Source organism: Amblyomma mixtum, chromosome 7 (assembly GCF_055824585.1).
Source record: "Amblyomma mixtum isolate Tamu chromosome 7, ASM5582458v1, whole genome shotgun sequence".
Classification (NCBI taxonomy): Eukaryota; Metazoa; Arthropoda; class Arachnida; order Ixodida; family Ixodidae; genus Amblyomma; species Amblyomma mixtum.
Window position 1 is genome coordinate 18,190,180 of NC_143018.1, and position 14,388 is coordinate 18,204,567.

At 44.8% G+C, this 14,388-nt stretch overlaps 1 long non-coding RNA gene across 1 annotated transcript; it reads right to left on the reverse strand.

Moving 5' to 3' along the window:
- Positions 1 to 8,335: 8,335 nt before the first annotated feature.
- Positions 8,336 to 10,516, reverse strand: LOC149335131 (uncharacterized). Its single transcript, XR_016284471.1, has 3 exons — positions 10,442 to 10,516; positions 9,407 to 9,477; positions 8,336 to 8,445 (listed from the first exon to the last, which is right to left on the reverse strand). It is a non-coding gene; the product is annotated as an uncharacterized LOC149335131 (long non-coding RNA).
- Between the last annotated feature and the right edge of the window lie 3,872 nt (positions 10,517 to 14,388).

Here is a 14,388-nt window from a genome sequence, read left to right on the forward strand (position 1 = left end):
CGATGACCCCCGTGGGGGCCTGCGGTTTGAGTATAGCTACTCTGGACTGTGAGTGATTCTGTGCACCTCCACACATTAATACAAAGCAATGTAGACATCTCTGGCTTATGTTAAGTTGGCCTCGTGGTTATTTGATCACACTAGTCATGAAGCTCTTAAGACCCCATGTATTGAAAACCTGACGGTCCAGTACGGCCAGAACTCGGAGGTTAGATGACGATGGCGACGCCTGACGGCAGTAAAATAAACTGGTTAGAAGTTATAAACCATAGCTGATTGATAACGGCGTTAGTTCCTAGTAACAAAGAAGGGGAAAACGATGCTGCACTTAAAGCATGGACATAATAGGTCTGTAGAGAGATTCGTGTTTAAGCCACATGTCCAACAATCTAGGACAAAAATTTTGAAAATTGAAAAATTGTGAGTTATCCTTAAAGAAATGCCAGACTTCTGATATGTAGCAAAATCTTTCTTTTAAAGTGTTTCCATCGATCGCATCGAACAATTAAGAGTGCCATAAAAATCCAACGGGGAACGCTTTTGATGATAGTAAAAACGTTAATAGAAAAAAAAATACAAGACTGCGGATATATTTTTTGTTATAGGACATCTTACTTTACATGAAAACATTGCGTTTATAATCGGTTTCCCGTCCAAAAGTGCTTTTGTCCAGAATTGCGGGGTATGGCAATAGGTTTCAGTGTTTCTAAAGTCAATGAGCATGGCTAGCGCAGCTTCCAGATAGCGCCACCATCTGCTAAATTCCGGGAACTACACTTGGAAGAGGCCGCCTTTAAAGCAAAGTTTAAAAGCTGGCATGATCACGGAGTTCCTGTTCACCCTGCCGGGCTGCAACTGCAAGTCCTCGTTGACAGAGCTTGTCAGCCTCTCCTCCCGAGAAACCCAGGTGGAGTAAAAGGTTGTAGGGACAAAAGAGATTGCTTGAAGATGCGCGGCCATCACTTCTGTTTCTACTAGGATCGAGAGATGATCTTCACAACAAGAAGAGAAAAGGTGGATGAGAATGGAATGAGTCCATGAAGTAATATTATAAAGTAGTTTAGAAAATGTCACTCTGAAACTACCTAAAGACAGTCTGGTGAGGGATGAGGGTTGAGTGAAAAGGACAGAAGAAATTTTGGTAAAATAATTATGGTTGTTATGACATTTGACCTCCCATTGTTGTTTGGCAAAACTACAAAGAATCCTTAAATATCCAACATGAGATTTTTCAGTATTACGTTTCATTCACATCTCATAATTCATTTTTCTTTTAGTTCCGGATGTATTTCGTTCAGTCATGAAATATGCACTGTTTCCATTGTACAATTTTAGGCGTAAAATATAAAACGTAAAACATGATATACCAGTTTTTAAGGTCCATCCGGGAGAGAACGCGCACGTCATCACAGCATGAAAAGTGAGAACCAAAACACTGGCTTAGTGTGTAATTGACAGAGCATCGTAATCACATTTGCACGAGCTCCTACAAGTCATGCATGCCGGAGGACTACTTCTCCAGGCTCACTCATGTTGTTGCGTCTTTCAGTCCGGTAGACATAGTCCGAATAGAGTAAGTAGTTCGTAAGCAAAGAGGCGACCGCCGCAGAAGGAAGCCGCTTTAGTATTGTTTTCTACTTCTTCGACTAAATATATATCTTGTAACGGTCGCTTCCACACAGTTATGCCCAAAATTTTCGCCACAGTTGAGAGAACAAGGTCATCAACACTTCGCTTCTTAATCCCCCCACCCCCACCCTCCACCTTCTTCGCCATTACTAAATATAACCTCAAGCACTCCCCAGAAAAAAATTCCAGACTTCGTGCCTGTCTCCGAGCATCAGCTTACTGTCTGCCCTAAAACAGAGACACTCACCCTTTCTGAGCCGGCGTCATTTCCGATGTCCGCTTCTCGGCTTTCTGAAAAAGAGTGCAGTTTAAACTCGAGAAGTTATATTACTCAGAAAACAAGGAACGTGACAAGAATGTAGTCGATTGTTCTCTGATACAGCATTTTGCAGTCTTGGCTTGCAGTGCGCAGTCGCTCTTTTTTTAATCGCCATATAAAGATTTTGTATAATGCAGTTTTAAACTATTAGGGAATCACAGAGGCAAATTGCTATATATTAAGCCTAAGATTTGTTGGGCGTGCATGAGTTCTCGATGTTCACTGGAAACTTTCAAATTAGCCGCATCATGGTGTCTCACAAAAACTTGTTATAATGCACCTTCAGCGACTGAAGCAACTTTAAAATGATCTGCAGAGTACGACGTACTTCTGGGATTTCAGTGGACCTCAACACAGAAGAGATTAGACAAAACAGCCTTTGACTTTTGCTGCGTCAGTATGTTTTTCTCTCCATACCTCATTCCTTCAGGCATATTAGTGGTTTTACACGCATATAACTTACGGGACCCTCCCAAGATGACGGAGTGCTCGCCGCATTCGGTGGCTTAGCCCAAGTTAGCGAGAAAAATCCTAGCCACGGCTACCATGTTCATGACGGAGGCAAAATGGAAAAGACGCCTGCGTGCTGTGCGATTCTATTGCACTTCAAAGAACCGCAGATGGTCCAATTAATCCGGAGCTCTCCGGTACGCAGCGCCATTTTCAATCCTCCATTTTTACTCCCTCCTTCAACTCTAGAAGTGAAAAGGCCAGAACAAGAAAAAAAAAACACTTATCGGCTGCTACTCCACACAAATGGCTACCATATACTTTTCGCTTCTCGAAACACCTGTCTTTAAGGATGATAGACAAGCAGTCCTGCTCGTAGTGATATTCGTTTCAATCACAAGCATGTTGGCGTGCATCATAGGCACTTGAATTTACGCCTTCGCGATAATCAAAATGGATAAGGTAATCAGCAGGCGAGCATGCACCAGCCATATACAATCCCTCTCATCACTTGCAAAGTGCCATTTCGCCTACGTTCACATGAGACAGCCTAAATATTTGTTTTGGTTTCTAGGGTTTAACGTCCCAAAGCGACTCAGGCTATGAGGGACGCCATAGTGGAAGGCTCCGGATAGTTTCGACCTCCTGGGGCTCTTCAACGTGCACTGACATCGCATAGTTCACGGGCCTGTAGCGTTTGGCCTCCATCGAAATGCGACTGCCATGGCCGGGATCTAACCCGAGCCTTTTGGGTCAGCAGCCGAGCGCCATAACCACTGAGCCACCGCGGCGGTTAGAGCCTTAAAGTGTTCGTGTTGACAGCCCTTCCGTTGGAGGCTATTTCAAGTGCGTTGAGGAAGTTAGTGGCGGAAGTTAGTGGCGCACTCACTGCGGCTGACCACGGGGGGCCGCTGGTGCTCCTCGAGGATCATGCGCAGGTGGTTGGCGGTCTGCGTCAGGAGTGAGTTAAGCTCCTGCTGCATACCCTTGTCGATGGGCGCCGAGTAGCAGCACGAACTCTGCGCCACCCGAGCAAATATGAGCAACTATTTTGGATAATTGGACCGCAACTTTCAGAACAAAAAACTCAAAATGGTTCCACGGATCGGATGTTTTAAGGGAAGCTCGAATATAAAAGCAGCTATTTTCCTTTGCACGAAGGATACTTTCCTAAAATGGGCCCTGCAACGCTGGATGATCAGCAGTTGGCTGGCACGTGGCGAGTTGAAGCACCACAATACTCAGCACAAGTTATTCGCACTCTTGCACGCATTCCCTTGACTGTTCGTCGTTGGCTGCCACTTCATTTCTTTCCTCAAAAGAAGTTTACCTCAAAAGTGACACGCTGCTGAGCATTCCCTCCTCTTTGTGCCCTGGTGAAAATACTAACCGCTTTCCTTTCTTTTCTTTTCATGGCCACTTTTCCGGGAATATCTTCAACTTCAAAGATGCATTTTGCTTGTTCGTGTTCTCTGTAGTACTGCATGCATTGAGGTCTGTGTACTGTTGTGAAGACGTTGACAAATATGGTTAAAGTACAAGCATTCAGAGCGCATGTGAGTATGTGAGCGTGTGTACCTTTTATCGTTCCTAATCTTCGTCGTGCTAAGTGTTTTATTTTCAGTATGCACCAAGACACCCTTGGTGTTACTCTTGTGCAATACACTGGTCGAATTAGCGCCCAAAGCTAGCGATGTGCCAGACAGTGTTGCGCCTCGGTTTAACAGAAGAGCGCTAGCGCAAGCCGCCGCTGCCGCCGTCAAACCGGCTGCGCCGAAAGTATGGCCTCCGAGATTACCCACTCGCGCTTAGAAGCCAATCTCAGAGGCCATGCCTAAATTACAGTGGTTTCAAAGCTCCCGCTAGGAGAGGAGCATGGCGCTGTCGTCGCGCGAAGAAACGTCAGCCTGGGTTCCTATATGCTGAAACCATAAATGAAAGAGAAATGAGTTGTCCGTATTGCAGCTGCGTAGAAAATTTTTTAGCGCAGTTATACGCTCAAATAAACGAATTCCATGTGTGGACGACAACAAGTTCGTACCTCTGTGATCAATGATTTGTGGATACAAATATATGCCACAAATTCTCATAATTCTTTAATCAGAGCACCTCCATCACAGTCCCGTAAGTGACAAGGAGTTCCTGTTGTGGGAAGATTTCAGCGTTCACTGAGTTAGAAGATAGCCGCCACTTGAAAAAAACGACTTCGAAAGCGTGGGAAGCTTAAGCAGTTGGAGATGTCCATGTAATCGTGTCTCCTTCTAAACTTTACTACGGTGAAGAAGCTGAAAGTCTGCTCACAAAAAAAAGGCACATATTCTTTCAACCTGTTGCATCGTAAACAACCAAACTTCTACGCCACTATTAAAAGTATTGTGACAATTAAATATATGTCATATTTGTGCCTTGTTTTTCTTGCAACGAAGTTTAAAAATGATTGGATGCATGAAAAGAATTGAACAAAATTTTAACCCTGCCAAAAATTGGCTGTTTGTGGATTTTATACCTGTGACCGGGAAATAAAGTCCAGTACCATGGTGAGTGACGTGATCGGTCGTTTACATTGCCTTACGGCAAGCGTTTAGATCTCGCGTCAATTTTATTGTCCTTCTTTATTTCCTTGTTCTTTTCATGCGCTGCTTTGTAGTCTGGGTTTGTTTCATAAGCATGTTTCAACACATGTGCGTGCACTGTGCCATTGCCTGAGTGAAAACTAGGCGCAGGTAAAAAAAAAAAGAACCGTTGAGCCAATGGGACACCAATTTGGCCGTAAGAATTTCACATCGTAGTAGAGCCTCACCTGACCATCGCATATGCAGAGTGTGCCCACCAGCTGGCTTACGGAAGCGTTCCTCATGCTTCTGGAAATAAAACGTTAGAGAGATTACGTAACGGAGAGTAGGAGAAAAAATTCAGGGGGCACTTTGGCTCTCTAAAGTGCTGCAAGGCGTAAGCCGTTCCTGGCGCACCGGTCTTTTTATTTTTATATTATATTTATTTTATATTAATTTTTTTAGATTTTCTTTCTTACTTTCATCTTTTTATTTCATGTTCTCATTTTTGTTCCTATTCTTACTTTTATTTTTTATTCTTTTATTTTATTTATGAAATCCATGCATCCCCTAGATACGCTTTTATTCATAATCGAACCCTGAGCCTTAGTGGCGGAGCGGCAGCGTCTCCACTTCAAAGGCCAAAGGCCATGGTTCGATTCCCAGCCTCCGCACAGTTTTTTTATAGTGACGCCGAAACGCGGACACACTTGCTAACATTCCTTGGCTACGACAGTATGAGGCATTAAAGGCTTTCACCTTTATACTTCGCGATAATAATTACAAGCCCAGATGTGAGCACAAAATATCGCACAGCAGAACGCGTGGTGGCTGCAAAAGCCTTGGATATGGTAAGGAGTGGGTACTATAAAATAATGACAATGGAGTGAGCTGCATAATCTGAAACATGCTTTTCATCACGCAGCTATATTTACGCCCATACGCACCTGCGCCCATGTTAAGCAATAGTATGCGGTTAACTACTGAAAATACGGACCATAAATCATCGATCTATTCAGTTTAGAAACGTCGCAAAGGGTCACTGCATCATAAAAGAGCGGTCTGAGGAGATGAAATTTTGGGGGTTTGTGGATACTAGCTGCACTCGTGGTCAATAACATAAACTGTGTTTAGGCTGCAAACTTCGGTTTCGACATTGATAATCGCACAAACGCCTGGCAAGAACAGTCAGTGAAACGGAAGCAGTAACATAAATCCATAGATATAACCTTGCGAGAGATAAAGATAGGTTAAAGAGGGGGAAAAAAATTGCGAGGACACTTTGGCAACTAAAGTGTTGAGAAGCGAAAGCCGAGGACACTATGCCGTGACGACTTCCGGTGGATGTGACGTCACAGCTTTCCCGCGGCTGTATCGATACCCAAATCATACGTTTTTGAGGTATCTTAAGTGTTAATTACACTTAATTACACATTTTTCTATCTAATTTGACACAAATCTGACGTTTTCCGACAAATCTGTGACAATTTTCACTATGCCGTGACGACTTCCAGTGAATTTGACGTCACACCGTTCCCGTGGCTATATCGACGTTCGCGCTATTTCGACGCAATTTTGACATTTTTTACAATAATTAATTAACTAATTACTCTACAGTCATAAAATTTGGCTTCTAGGTTCATGTTTTCCTCCCCTATCTGAAGCAACCATTGGTTTTCTTCTATCTTTTTTAGATCCCGAGTTAAACGCATGGGACACGCTTTGCTAACGGACGACAGTATGAGCCATTAAAGAATTTCGCCTTGCAAAACGCTCTTCACAAGCTATATAATGGCGATAAATTTCGCCTGCTTTAACTGGCCGCTTTAAGGTGGCTCTGCCACCCGCAAGCCTCTCCCATGTATAGAGTTAGAAGCCGCATTTCTTATCCATTCAATTTTCCCTTCGCACCTTGGCATATATAAGGTATCTGGCAAATGAGTGACAGCAATGCGTTCTGCGGTACCTTCTACGTGGCAATGAGTCAGTAAAGGAGGCGATGCCCACTCACTTGTCGCTAGGGATGCAGATGGTTGTGAGGGACGCGTGCAAGGCCATAGTGAGCACGCTCAAGTTGCTCACTTCGAACACCAGCGGGTAGTAGTGGTGCAGGCCGCGGACGGGGTCAAAGGTCAGCGCCAGAACGCGAGTCGTCACGGCCGTGAAAGGCGAAGGCGGCTTGGCCACCGCCGGCTGGCCGACACTGCGCATGCGCGTTTCGTGGGATTTCACACCAAGGGCACTGCACAATTTGTTAGGGCTAATCAGGCATGAGGGCTACCTAAACAACACTTATGACATGCTTCTGATACAGTTAAGATAATTAGGTTTTATGTATCTCTCCCCGCTCAGTTTCGCTCTTTTCAGGACATGGTTTCAGCTAAGGGACACATCTCCAACATTCTTGGACAGAAGTTTTGAGAACTGTAAGATATCGTTATCGAGAAATTGAAGGCAATTTTCCTTTCTTCTGATAATTAGAAAAATATTTTTTTTATCTTTCCATCGATCGCCTCGAACCGTTAAGACTGCCATAGAAAAACAGTGGGGAACGCTTTTGACGATAGCAAAAACGTTAATAGAAAAAAAAATTCGGTCTGCGTCAGGTTATCGGCGGATATATTGATTGTTATAATAAAATCTTTCATGATATGAAAAAACTGCGCTCATAAAGGGTTTCCCGTTCAAAACTGATTTGTCCAGAGTTCTGTTTTCGCTCTTCACGACGCAGTGTCAGATCTTTCGCTTTGCTAAAGCGTCACAGACGCGCAAATTTCGATGAAAAGAAAAAAGGAGAGGCCACTTGCTCGTCTTCCATCTTTGAGCACCAGATTTCCAGGCGAAGTTCGTAGATGACGTCCTCGAGCCGCACCCGAACCTGGGACAAGGGTTTTATGGCGACCGTTAGATGGACACATTACCAAGTTAGCTGGCCTCAAGACCAGCAGTTTTTTGGAATTATTATATTATCGATTGAAGTAAACAGCCATCCACCACAACAGAGAATATCATATCTAAAAAGCAGGCACCTACATACGTTCAAAAATAGCTGCTATGTTAAGCGACATCTTCACATGTGTGTATATTCAGCGTTTCCTCAGCGTTCTCGTCCCCTTCGCGAAGAAATTAGTTCGCAACCCTACACGTCTACCGACCACACCTCCCATGAGAACACACATGCAGAAAAATTTTTCTACCAAGATCTGCTCTCTATGAACGGCTACGCTTTTATTTTTTCTGTTAGAAACAATCCTTGACCCTATTTCCCCTGCCTGCCCACAGGAGGCGCAACAATTCGTAAAAATTCAAACAGTGGGTCAGTCTGGGTCTGCACGCTGGTGTCATCGGAGAAAAGAAACACAGAGGAGGTACTTACGTCGTCCTTGAGGAAAAGGTGCACTTCGAAGCGCACCGCCTCGTTCAGGTCGGTCTGGATTGAGTCGCAGGTATTGGTGATGAAGAACGTCTTGGTCACATACGTGCCGTTCAGCCTCTCTGCGAATAAGCGGTGGACACAGTGAGGCTTGCACGACGATCTGTTTCAATGCTATAGCTTCGTTTGGATGCTTTCCACACGGTTTTATAACATGCTTATGCTTTGTATACGCTAGATCGTAGCAAGTAGCTCCGCCAACCAACACGTTCTCGCTCAGCGATCGACATCATCTCGTGGCACGGGAAGCTAAAATTAATGAAAAGCGTCCTCTGGTCACTACGTCTTATATAGAAGTAGTAGTAATGGTAGTAGGAGATAAGGTGCATTGAACTCCAAGTGATGGAGGGCACGAAACGATGGCTTAGTGGCTATGGTGATGGGCTGCTAAACCCAAGGTCGAGAGATTCAATGCCACGACATTGGGAGCTCAACAGTCGCAGCATTCCGCCTAAATGCAAATGCGCAGAACACATCATAGTGGAGGCGAAATGCGATAAGACCTGAATACTACGCGAGGTCTGTACACACAAAAAACCTCAGCCTCGTATACGTTAGTCGCGTCAAAAATCTGTACATTTAATCGGTAAAGAAGGCAGTCACTAAAGCCTAACTGACAGAACGTTGTATGATAAAGATGGCATGACCAGACCGACAGCCGTTTAGTATGTCGCATATCCAGACGTGGCTGCAGTCATAGCAGGTTCACGTAGTATAATAAGGTTGGTTAAGTTTAATAACGCGAAAGAACGGTTGAGATGTTTTTGTTCCAGTAAAGTACTATTGGCTGCTATATATTGCTTAGCGTTTCGCAGCAGTCCATATTCCGAGGAACTAATATTGAGCACAGTTTCCAAACGTCACGAAGTTCATGTTACTTGCTAATGTGTTAAGGGTTAATGGTTAAATATGTGACGCCTGGTGAAAACGTGAGTCTCATATTAACGCTGTCAACTTTGAAACAGAGTTTTGAGTCCTGTCAACCACAGTATTGCAAGCTTTTATCGTACAAGGAGAACTTACTTGTTGCACCCAGAAGCACGTGAGAGTAATACCTTGAATCCCCGTGCATCGATACTCGAATTTGGTACCGGCTAAAGGTATATGAAACAAGGGTGTATTTGTTAGAAACACCGCCTCGGAACATACACTTCAGTTCAGTTCAGTTTATTATCTTTAAAGACCTCCATTCAGGGGTATTACACAAGGGGTGGGGCTACGGATATAACAAAAGGCTCAATCTAACATAAGCTGCGTTATTTCTTGGCAAACCCTTGATGGAGAGGAGATGGTTGCGACTTGGTGGGGAAGGCCGTTCCAGTCAGATGCTGCTCGGGACCCACCCACTTGCACGAATCCCATGAATGCTAATAGCACCAGGTAAGTATAATATGTGCCGCCAAGTACTTAATAAGCAGGCCTTAATTTTCCTTAGTATTGCTTGTCGGGATACATGGGCCTCAGGATCACACTGAGTAGACAATATAACTGTGAATGAGCATGCCATACCCTTTTACCACAACAGCATAATTTCCTCTGTAGCTTTCGAACCTTTGTTGTATGCAGTCACAAGTTACAGCCATTCGCAGTCAATGATAATTTTTTCAGGTGCTTAAACAATCGTGTTGATTAGACATCCCAAAACATTCAGTGCTCAGAGCAACGTTGTATGTGTGTGAGAATTACGCGGACTCTTCAAGTGAACTTTTCATTTCCTTCAGCCTTCTGCCAGATGTTGTCTTACAAATGGTAAAAAAAAAATACTTGTCTGTCGTCTGATAAGAATCATCCAGGCTTCGCTATCTGGGAGACAGAGATAATCATATAGTCCAAAAGAAAGGCGCTTAGAAAGAAAGACATATGTGAAGATATTAATCAAAATCAAAAGGAAGACTGCAGTTCTGCCCATAATTTTATATATGTGCTTTTGTGTCGTATTCGTTATGCGCGGTTTCCTGAACCTTGTTAAGTACTCTTAAACATCACAGTACGATCGGGTTTGGCACGTAACAGAAGTGAGCAAAATGTTCAAAAGCGAAATCGAGCCGGTTGACGCACCCTTCGGCGTCGAGGTAGAAGTTGTACAGCGTGTATATGTCAACGACGAAGTCAACCACCACTTCGTGCATCATGGTGTCGGCTTGTCTGCTGAAAGAAAGGTGAAGACGACGATGAGCTTCAGCACATACGCCGGCGCAGAAACACAACTACGTCTACTACACCACTCAAAATTTCTATTCCATTGCTGCATTTGTGTTTTACCGACTGTTGTTTTTCTTTATATGCTTACCAGTTAAATGTTCCGCTATCTTATTAACCTAACTATGCCTCTTGCCACAATCCCAAATGAGACTAGTATTATAAATAAATAGTACAAGGCGGTCGTCACGCCAAACACGACAGAACTTGCGGGGTAGGTGGATTACGTGACACCCGCTAGAATGGTCGTACAGGAAACCACTTATTGGTTGATAGAGGACTGGTCATGTAAACGAAACACTAACCAAACCATATGCAGCAGGAAGACCAGGAATTTCGTTTAACTAACGAGAGCCTCACGAAGCTCGCCCTCCGGTTTTTAAAGATGTTCTTGCTTTTTCAGATGGGTTTGATTAGTCGGTTCTTACCATTCACAGTAGAGAACGAGATGATAGCCAAAATGGGAGGCGTCTCAGTAACGACAGTTTGCGAGATACAATTGCATAAAGGCAGTGGTTTTTATGAACATTTTTGTACGTGGGTCAGTGCGCGGTTGCCCTCCGAACAAGCGCTGGACAATCATAACAGCAGACAGGGTGATAATCTAAGCAACAGAGCCAATATTAAAAGTTCTGGCCAATCATGAAGTGCACTTAAGTTAAAAACGCGTCGCGAAGCTCTTGTCTTAATCCACAACTGCTGTTCGAGCACGTTCCAATCACTGTGAAAGAGATAACTGGGAAAGAGCGGAAACGTGAAGGACCTTTGCGTTGACTATTCATGGTAGCTAGCGAAGCGATAGCGGATGTTCCCACCAGTCGCAAACCATTGGTAAATACGCTTCCAAGCGAAGAGCCTTGGCAATCTGGCTAAGAGATAGCGTGAAGTGACACGAGGTAGAAAACTATAATTTATCCCTTTCTCTTTTTTAAACTCGCTAAAACAGACAAAATTTGGTTTAAGGCTGCAGTTATCTTGATAAGTCGAATAGCCCACAGTAACATGTATAGCACCCTGATAAGAACACGCTCGGTAAACCTCTAGTGCTCAAACTGATCTAAAAATAATCGTTAAGAGATTACGCTCACTAATGCGAGACGCTTCTAACACATTCGTGAAAGGGCTGGAAAGGAAGCAGCTACTCCGACGTAAAGGTGATGTGAAAGATCCGTCAGAGTTCCTTTTTCAAAAAGGACCAAACGCCATTCAAATCGCTATCCGATTAGGGACTGGACCTGCTTCGCTACTGACACTAGTAGTGTTGGAATACTCACACGTGAACGAAGATATTAGCCAAAAATCCGCCTGTCGTGAACAACTGCGCACTGCGCCGGTTCAATTTAGCAATCTTCTCCGTCTTCTCCACGTGCTGGCGATGGCCCGTGACGGCTGAAGGTGCGCTTCAATTTATTTTTCCTTCTTTTGTTGAGACAACAAATATAGAAGCAAAAAACTCACAGGCCAGTTACGCATTCGTGATGCAAATTTTTAAGCGTGAATTATAGAGTGAAGGGCAAGAATACATTTCACTGTGCATGATGTTTTCAATGAGTGATCGAGTGAGTAATTTTTTATTAAAGTGGGGCTGACTAGAAGGCTTATTTATCGGACAGGAAAAGTGGGGCGAGAGATTATATCTGACAGTCAATGCCTGCTCTGAGCGCAAATTCCCAGAGGGACAGCAGTGTTGGTCGGGACCAAGCGTCGTTACTTACATGGTGTAGTCCACGCTAAGTGGTGACGTATCTATTCAGGTGCTTTTTTCTTAATTCACAGTAGCCGGGGCAGTACCGCAACATGTGCTCTATTTTGTGGGGCGGGCACCAGGTGTTACTCTCTCTACACGATACTGTTGCCGCTTGATTGTTGGTGATTATGATGATGATGATGATGATGTCCTCAGGCTTAATGTCTTTCTGCAGGACTTCGTTCTTGCGAGCGAGGAGATCGTAGCACATGACTTTCTTGGTGGACTGCCATTTGTCAATCACTTCTGCAGTGAGCACGTATGCCGTCCGATCCTTGTGGATCAAGACTACTATAAGATCCTCACTGATGCATGAATGCTTGCCAGCTTTCTAAACGTGCAATGGATCACATCGAGCGCACAACCGCCACTGGCGCTACCGCCCAGCTGCGAGCAATCTTGTGGCTCTCTGTATCACATGGGTCTCAAAATCGTCGCGCCTTTACAACAGTCTGGTAGCCAACCAATAATTAAATCTAAAAAAACTAAAATTGTTATTAAGTTCTAATTCGATCCGGTAATGATCCCGGTAGCTGTCTTCTCCAAAAGCCAATGATTCTGACCTCTCACTAGAATTTTAAAGTAATCTTCCTCGCTTCTATCTGCTGGCGTTGGCCGCTTTCTTAGCACGTGTCCAGGCCATGCTACTCTCGAAGGATGATTTACAGGACACGTGACCGGAGCCTTGGAAAGCGGTCCTTGGACAATGAGGAGGTTGTGATAAAGCGCGCTCACAATTTGACCTTGTACACTGGCGGCTGTCATCTGTGCTCATCGCCACTTATCATGACTCTCTATATTCTCCTCTTCCCTTTCACAGGATCCGAGTAGCAGGTCAGATAATGATCACCCCGGCCGATATCTTTGCCTTTCTGTCTAACTATACTTTTTTCTTTCCTAATGCCCATTCGCTCTATCACTCTCGTCCTCGTCATCGACTCCTTTCCAGACGCAGAATAAAGGGAAAATACATGAGTAATTTCTTGATGGTCCGTTGAGTTCTTCGGAAGGGCTCAGACCCTTCCAATCGTTGACGATTCGGCGATCAATAAGCAAGATGGCCAGGTGTAGAAGGTCAAAGGAAGGATTATATTTACAAGTATGTACAGAGGTAAACTGGGGTACAGAAGCAGTCACAAATGCACTGCAACTTAATGGGAAATTCTCACACAGAAAAAACTCTCTACCTGACCTTACTTATCGACCGGAGGGTTCCGGTTAAAGCCTAGGTGCTTGTAGAAGCACGTGCCAAGCACGGAGTCCTTCCCGAGACTACACAAGTCTAGGGCTCATCTAGGACTGCTGCCAGTGGTTTTGCACGCATTTTTATATGCTTTACAAACAAAGGTCCTAGGGCGGTCAAGTTTCAAGGCCCGCCCTAGACTTACCTAACCAATGAAAGTCGAACATACAGTAACCACAGCCCTGGAAGGTTGGGCACAACCTCGAACCCAGGGCTTGGCAAAACGAAAAAAAGAAACATATAAAAAGAACACTCAGGAGACCCTCTCCACGCGGGACTCCTCACACTATCCGCACTCTCTCCCCTTTCCACTCTCGCCGCCGCACCCACGTGTCGCTTTTCCATGGATGACGACTTCTAGGTGAACAACAGGGCGAGTCACTTGCATGAATCATCTTGGGAGTGACTCGTGCCAAAGGCAGGAAGCGAGCCCCGCGATGATTTGGTGCCGGCAGTAATGCCAGCAAACAAAAGGGTCCTTCGCGGAACTCAAGTCTCGCAAGGTTCTGCGGAATGGTACAGGAATCCGCTGGCACGCTTTCTTGGTGCCCCGGTGGTACCGGTGGACACCCACGGTCGACAATGCTAGCAGTCGGCAGTCATGGCGACGCTGCTAAGCGTGCAGTCACTTCCGGGCTTTTGTGTGTGTTTGCAGGGGACACGTGGGTGCGGAACGCGTGGCTTTACAGATAAATCTTAGTGTAGACCGGAGGCGCGCAGCGGCCTCAAGCTAAAGAAAGATGGGGGCGCCAATGAAGTGCGGCCTTACAACATGTCTGTTGTCTCGAATATGTTCTTGGTTTAGAGCTAGCCGTA